The following is a 6,750-nucleotide window of genomic DNA, read 5'->3' as shown; positions in this document are numbered from 1 at the left end:
TACTGAAATTGTGAGGGTGTTTTTAAGTGTGGTTTAAAAAAAGAAAAAAACACACAAAAGAGAAGTCAATTGGAAAAGGTGGAAAGAGTTTGTGGGCAGGAGCGCACAGGCTGAGAGGGGTGCTTCAGAGGGTGGAGGGGGGGGGGGTTTAAGTGGGACAACTAGACTTCACACAGTGTTCACCTCTGAGGGGTGTGGGTGGGGGGGGAGGGGGTGCGAGGACAGGGCAGGGGTGGTTGGGGGGGGGGAAAGGGTGGTGGGGGGGGGGGTGGGGGGGGGGGGTCGGGATGGAGCGATTTACAGGCGAGGAAGAGAGAATGGATGTGTGTTTTCTTCTTTGTTTTCCGGTCTCAGTTCCCAGATTCGGAGGAGGAAACTGTCCCAGGAGCCGGTGGCCACCGCCATGCCGTCGTCGGTCACACCTAAACAGCTCACCCTGTTGTCGTGTCGGCCAACACACCTGGGACACACACACACACACACACACACACACACACACACACACACACACACACCCACACACACACACACCACACACAACACCACACACACACACACACACACCACACACACACACACACTTTAACGGTGATGCAGATCAACGGAGCTACGTAGGGGTTGTCATTACAAACGCCCCCCAAAAAAATCTGAATAATCGAGAGAATCGACTGTGCCGAGATTCTCCCGTTTGTATTGTTTATTAAGCCTTTGATACAGTCCTTTGGATTGGACATGCACACTAAGATTGTAGATTGGCTTCCAATCCCAGAGAAATTAGCAAAAATTCACTCAACCAAACCAATAGGATACCTTAAAAAACATCAGTGAGGCTGTTGACTCCCTCCTCTCTCCCCCCCACTCCTACTACTAAACCAACAGAATGCCTGACCTACATACTAGGATAACTCACCCTAAACCTGATTTTCACACAGACACACAGACAGACAGGCACAGAGAGAGAAAGAGACAGAGAGGAAAGAGACACCACAGAGACAGGACCCACACAGAGACATCGACACAGAGACAGCGACCCACACAGAAACCACACAGAGAAAGAGACACACACAGAGACAGAGTCACAGAGACCCACATACAGAGAAAGAGACAGAGAGAAAGAGACCACACACAGAGAGACAGAGTCACAGAGACCCACAGACAGAGAAAGAGACAGAGAGAAAGAGACACACACAGAGAGACAGAGTCACAGAGACCCACACAGAGACCCACAGACAGAGAAAAGAGACCACACACAGAGACAGAGCCACAGAGACAGCGACCCACACAGAGACACACACAGAGACACACAAAGACGTCCACCGACCTGCGCGCTCCGCCTTCAGCGTGTCCCACACGTTGCAGTTGAAGTCGTCGTAGCCGGCGAGCAGCAGGCGGCCGCTCTTGGAGAAGGCCACGGAGGTGATGCCGCAGATGATGTTGTCGTGGCTGTACATCATCAGCTCCTGGTCGGCGCGCAGGTCAAACAGCCGGCAGGTGGCGTCGTCCGAGCCCGTGCAGAAGGCGTTCCCGTTGGGGAAGAACTATGGGGAGAGGGAGGGGGATGGGAGGAGGAGGACCAATCAGATCAGATCAGTAAAAGGCACTACTGGGCTTTTGGAACTTGAATGCAAAGTATCACGTTTAGATATTAAACACCCTGGACCATATATATATATCACTCTCAAATGTCCATGAGTACTCTTTTCCTTTGGATACCTGATTAACTACCACATGCTTGCCTAAAATCCGACCATTTTATGGTCCAATTCAGTTTCTCTTTACTCTCTTTTTAAAAACTGATTTCTGTAACTCCAGTGTTGATTGGGTGCTTTGCTCATTGTTAGCCAGACTCTTTGGATGAAGGCGTCCCAATGAGGTGAAGCGTACCATCGCAACACCATGGCTATCTTCCGCCGGGCCCTTAAACCCCCCCTGAACTCTGGGCTGACTCACGCAGACGGCGTTGATGTCGGACACGTGGCCGGTGAAGGACTGCCTGCACATGCCGTTCCTCCCGGACGTCCCACAGCTTGGAGGACGCGTCGCACGCCCCCGACACGAAGGTCCTGAAGTCGGGGCTCAGGGACAGGCTCATCACGTCCCCCGTGTGGCCCGTGAAGACGGTCGCCTGCTGGCCCGTCTCGATGTCCCACAATGCACTGCACAAGACATGGGAGGGGAAAATAAGGCCCAAGGGTCAGCTAGATATGGGGGTGTTGCACGAAAGAAATAGAGACACAGAGACAGAGACAAAGAGACAGAAAGAGAGAGAGACAGAGACAGACAGCGAGACAGAGAGTGAGACAGAGAGAGAGACAGAGAGACGGAGAGACAGAGACAGAGAGACACAGAGAGACAGATGGACGAGAGAGACAGAGACAGACAGCGAGACAGAGAGAGAGACAGAGAGACGGAGAGACAGAGACAGAGAGACACAGAGAGACAGATGGAGAGAGAGAATGCAGGAGATGGAGGAGGAGCAGGAGGTGGACTCACCAGGTGGTGTCTCCAGAGCTGGTCACAATCTGGTTGTCATCCAGGGAAACGGCAGCAGGACAGGTACCCTAGATGCAGAAAAAGGGGGGAGCGCATTGTCAGAGTAAGCCACAACTGCTCATGCCACGCTGGCCAGGTGCCAACAGGAGTCCCCGGTTGTACTGGTCAAGAAACCAATTTTGAATGGGTACACAAAAATAAGAAGAATCCCCGAAACGTATTAGGATTTTTACGTTTTCTCGGTAGGTTTTACAATAGTTACGTCCCAAAAACGAAATTATATGGAATCCACTTGCTATTGGATGTTGCCACTCTGCCATTACAACCACTTTCTACTAGATGGTGCTATTGTGCACACTGTCAGTTTCCATTTGTCTCGCTCTGCGGCCGGTACAAAAACAAGGGAATATATCACATTCAGGTGCATGGAAGTCTAAAAGGAAAGTGTGAAATACGCAGGGAGACACAGTGTCACGCAAACACCAGCTAGTGAGTTCATGTCATGTGTGAAGAAATACCAAATTAACTGCTTAGTCAAGAAAAGAAACTTCCTCAGTCAAGTCAGGTCAATTAATTTGTATAGCTTTAATGCTAATGTTACAGTGGGCTTCACAGGCCAACATTTAAATGTAGAGAAAAGCTCTTTATCAAACACTGCTATTCATTAAGGCAATATCATTTGTAAATACATTTGTAAAATAACATAATATGATATATTCATTCAAAATCACAAACATATTTCATCTCGTGAAAACTCTTAGAAATAATAATACTAAAACTCAGCCAAAAAACATGCTTCTCTGGACTCATGGTTATTCTAGATCAGCAATATACCATCCCATCACCAGGGGGGGTGAGGAGGGGGTGGGCGGGGTTAATTCAAGTACAAGCAATACACTCAGAGTACTGTGAATAAAATTTTCAAAAAAAGTTTCATTTAAATTATACATAAAATATTAATAATTTAACAGCAAGGTCTCCTTCTGATTAACAATTAATACCTTATCTTCAATATCACAATCCAAACCACAGCCATTATGCCAAGGCATATGGAGAACGGATATTCAAGGTGTCAGGTCCATAGAAAAGGACATGGCCAACTGGTTTACGACTCACTCGTCACTCGCCGATGAACAGAGCTAAGCAGGAAGTGCACAAAGATTCAGAGATATTTTTTCACAAAATCTTCAGTTCTGACATCACTCTATAAACAGGGCGCAGGTATACCTCGGCTATTTATTTCACTGTGAAGATTGAGCGAACAATGCCCCCCCACCCAACGATACGACCGCATTCGTTGATTGCTATCATCCAAAAGTAGGCGGCCAAAATGGCACAACGCCTAGCGTCAGTACAGGGCTATCTGCGAGCACTGCTGGCTGTGACGCTGCCAACCAATCCTAACCTTTTAGTTTGAGCGAATGCCCCCGCCTACCGTGTGTCCGGGCAGCTCTCGGGTGACCCGCACGTTGCCCTCCCGGTCTTCAGGCTGTAGATGGCGCAGATGTTGTCCAGCCCTCCGCACGCAACATAGTTTCCCGAGGGGGCGTAGGCGCACGTCATCACCCAGGAAGAACGCAGCGGGATGGCGTGCATCTGGGGGGGGGGGAGGGGGGGAGAGACAGAGAGAGACAGATAGACACAGAGACAGAGAGAGAGGAAAGACAGCAGAGAGAGAGAGAGAAGAGAAAGACAGAGAGACAGAGAAGACAGTAGAGACACAGAGAGAGAGAGATGAGAAAGAGAGAGAGACACAGAGAGAGAGAGAGAGAAAGAGAGAGAGACACAGAGAAAGACAGAGAGAAAGAGAGAGAGACAGACGGACAGACAGAAAGGGAAAAAGAGCAAGTGAGAGAGCGAGAGAGGGAGGGAGAGGGGAGAGAGAGATAAAGAGAGTTTTGAACTCGCTCCAGCTTTGACTGTATGCTTTTGATTGTGGTCAGCCTGGCTTTGGATGAAAGCATTTGCTAAATGACAAAAGGTAAAGTAAGAGGCGTATTGGGGGAAGTCATGGGTGGGCAGGGGCTTTTTGATAACATAGTGCGTCACTAGTTCTGATTGCCCTCAAGTTGAGAATGCATGTATTTGATTGATTTGGTACGCAGGACAACAATTCCCGTTCCAAACCCGTGGTGGTGCCATGATACATAAGCATGGGAACCGCAGTTCGTACGATACAACACAAACGAGGGATTAACCCAGGGTTGATAACCCCACCTTCTGCCACAGAGAGGGGGTTTGCCCTCCATGAACTCATAGGTATATTACTATTTAAGTCAACAGTGATCTCCTGAATACAAGTCTGGCTCTCACCTTGTTTGTTGTGTAGCTGTCCCAATGATGAGCTTTCCATCCTGGGAGCACTTACCAGTAACCTCAGATAGAATACAAAAAAAGAGACGGCCCTATTATTTATTATTTAGAACATTTCGGGAGGGCAGTGGCAGAGCACTCACAGCAGAATAATCCATGACCACATGCATCTACGGCACAAAGGGAAGCAATGGGAGGCAGGTGCCGGGAAAACCGCTCAGTGAACAAGTGGAGTGTTCGGGTGCCTAAAACCATATCATCGTTTGCTTTTTTCTATCATGGGACGGGAACTATAGCGCTATTTTTTTCTATTTTCCGCCTCATTCCCTCCCTAATCCTCCCACCCTTCTCCCGCCTTTGACTCTCACTTCCCTCTCCTGGCGGGGGACGCCTTTTCGTGCCACAGGCATCCAGGGAGCTCCCCCTTTGAATGTGCCAAACCCCATGCAATATTCATCAGGCTGGTTATGCGACGAGCTTCTGCAGTCCCAAAGGGGTCGGGGGGGGGGGGGGAGGGGGTAGGGGGGAGGGGGGAGGGGGGAGGGGGGAGGGGGGAGGGGTAGGCAGGTGGGGCGAAGGAAGCCAACCGAGAGGAAGGGGCAGGAAACGGATGAAATAAACAGCAGTGTAGCGCGCAACAATAAAAAGGGGTAGAGAAGAGAGCAGAGAAACAACAACAACAACACAACAGGAACTAAGACTTATAATAGAAAATGGGAACGGAAATAAAGACGGCCAGAAGAGAAACAGGGAGGCCCGGGAAAGGGGGGTATGTTTAACAAGGCTATGTTTAAAAAGGCGGTGACGGAGGTGTGGGTGTGACACTGTGTGTGTGTGCGTGCTCCGGGACTGCAAAGCCACACAGGGCAGGACAGTAGCAGAAGATATTCGATTTAGCAACTCCTTTATCCTTTGTTCTACTCTCTCTCTCTCTCTCTCTCTCTGTCTGTCTGTCTCTCTCTTCCTGCCTCCCCCCTCCCTCCCCTCTCCTCCGATGGCTTGCGTGTTTCCATGTCCCCGGGGACAGGAAGTGAGTCTTACAGCGCTCCGCGTCCATCTGCAGCAGCCAGAGAGCTAAGAGAGGAGAGGGGAGCGTCTCCTTTGCTCAAATGTCAACCGCTGTATACAAAATAAACACAGGCTGTTTAGGGGCCTCCTGTGGGCCGGCCCTGCACGTACGCGCACACACACACCACACAACACACACACACACACACACACACACACACCACACACACACACACCCACACACACACACACCACAAACACACACACCACACACACACACACAACACACACTTTTGATGACAGATCAAGGATGCCTAATTAACCTATGCATAATCGCTGAAATGCTGTATCATTAATCAGCAATTAAACCTCTGAAGGACTCCCTTTCCCACAACCTTGGTCTTTACAACTAGAAGCATTAGCTCATTCTTTTTGAAGGATCTAAGATTCACAATCAAACTGAAATAATCCTGTTCTTTGGTGCAGACTAGAGATTGTGCAGCCGTGTCTAGTGCACTGCATGCTTTACTTAACCTCCCATGATGGACACGTTGATAGAAAATATGACATTTTTTATCAATTCTCAGTGCTTGCTGGGAACATCCTCAGCAGAAGAAGCAGTTTGTAATTACTCAGGACACCAGTCCACCCGAGGGGCCATTGGTTTAGGCTCCAGGGATTTTTGAGCGGAAATGAACCACATAATGGTCCAAATGATTCACCACACTTTAAAAGACAACCTCCGTCTTCAAGGTAGAAAGAGGGAGAATAAATTTCAGAACATTCCAAGGTGGACGTCAATCTTACAAACTGCATCTTTCAGGAGAAGACCCCAAAACTAGGGTGACCGCCATTGTCTTTAGTGCAAACATCAGGACTTGGGTTGTTTGGTGTGTTTTGGAGAGGAGGGAAGGGGGGGGGGGTTGTATTAGTGCC

The 6,750-nt window shown here is 49.2% G+C and overlaps 1 pseudogene; it reads right to left on the bottom strand.

Moving 5' to 3' along the window:
- Window positions 1-297: 297 nt before the first annotated feature.
- On the bottom strand, window positions 298-5,216 carry LOC130393484 (guanine nucleotide-binding protein G(I)/G(S)/G(T) subunit beta-1-like; annotated as a pseudogene).
- Window positions 5,217-6,750: the final 1,534 nt, after the last annotated feature.

This window comes from Gadus chalcogrammus, chromosome 12, assembly GCF_026213295.1.
Source record: "Gadus chalcogrammus isolate NIFS_2021 chromosome 12, NIFS_Gcha_1.0, whole genome shotgun sequence".
Lineage (NCBI taxonomy): Eukaryota > Metazoa > Chordata > Actinopteri > Gadiformes > Gadidae > Gadus > Gadus chalcogrammus.
This window is presented reverse-complemented; position numbering and strand designations above follow the sequence as displayed.